Genomic DNA, 1,245 nt, shown 5'->3' with positions numbered 1-1,245 from the left:
AAATCTTTTAGAGATATTTTAAAAGAAATTATTTTATGGCCTTTGACAAGAAAAGTATTTCTTACAAGAGACTTTTAAAAGTTCAAAGCATAAATATAATCATACATTGTTTAATATACATGATATGTTCTATCAAATAGGATATTATGTGATTTGGACATTGCATGAATACCATATTATATACAGATATTCAACAAATTTTGAACAAGTTCTGTTTCTAAATCTCTTTTTTAAGTTCAAATTGTATGCAAATTGGAGCAGGTAAGTATAGTTCGTTACTAATTCCACTACATCAAATGTTTGTCTTAGGATATACTATATAGAGTATATTTCTATGCATAAAAAACATTAAAGAAACACTTCTACATACACTAAAACATCTTTAACATAATAAAACAGTAATAATGAAAATAACCACCATTCATTTGTTAATTTGTTGTACAGTGGTGGTTTGTGTGTTGCTTTAACACTGCGGGATAGCCTCCTGTTTTTTCAAATACCAGCATGGTCATTGATGATGGACAAGTTTCAAAAGAGCTTCCAGAGTAAGACAGATTAGGAAAAATGATGAGATGATCTTCTTCTGAAAAAATTGACCACTGAAAACGTTATGAATGGTATTAAAACACTGTCTGATATATTACTGGAAAACTTTATGAATAGCAGTGGAATATGGTCTGACATAGTGCCAGAAGATGAGCCTCCCAGGTTGGAAGTCTTGCAAAAAATGACTACAGAAGAGCTGCCTCTTCAAAATAGAGTTGACCTTAATGACATGGATGGAGTAAAGCTTTCAGACATTAATTTGCTGATGGGACATGACTCAAAATCAGAAGAAATAGCTGCAAACATTCATTAATAATCAAAATATGGAATGTGCAGAGTATGAATCTAGGAAATCAGAAGTTGTCAAACATGAAATGGAATGGACTGCTGTTGACCATTTTGAATCATATGGTCTACTATTCCAGAAATGCAATTGAAGAGGAATGGCACCACATTCATGTCAAAAAGAACACTTCAATATCTATCCTGAAATATAATGCTGTCAGTGATAGTATAATATCCCCATGCCTACAAGGATGGTCAGTTAATAGACCTATTATTCAAATTTGTGCATTAAACACTAAAACCAAAGATGAAGAAATTAAATATTTTTACCAAGTTCTGCACTGTGAAATTGACCAAATGTGCACTGAAGATGTATTGACAATTACTGGTGATTGGAATGTGAAAGGTGAAAAT

This window comes from Orycteropus afer, unplaced genomic scaffold (assembly GCF_000298275.1).
Source record: "Orycteropus afer afer isolate SDZICR_OR568_19922 unplaced genomic scaffold, OryAfe1.0 scaffold00886, whole genome shotgun sequence".
NCBI lineage: Eukaryota > Metazoa > Chordata > Mammalia > Tubulidentata > Orycteropodidae > Orycteropus > Orycteropus afer.
This window is presented reverse-complemented; position numbering follows the sequence as displayed.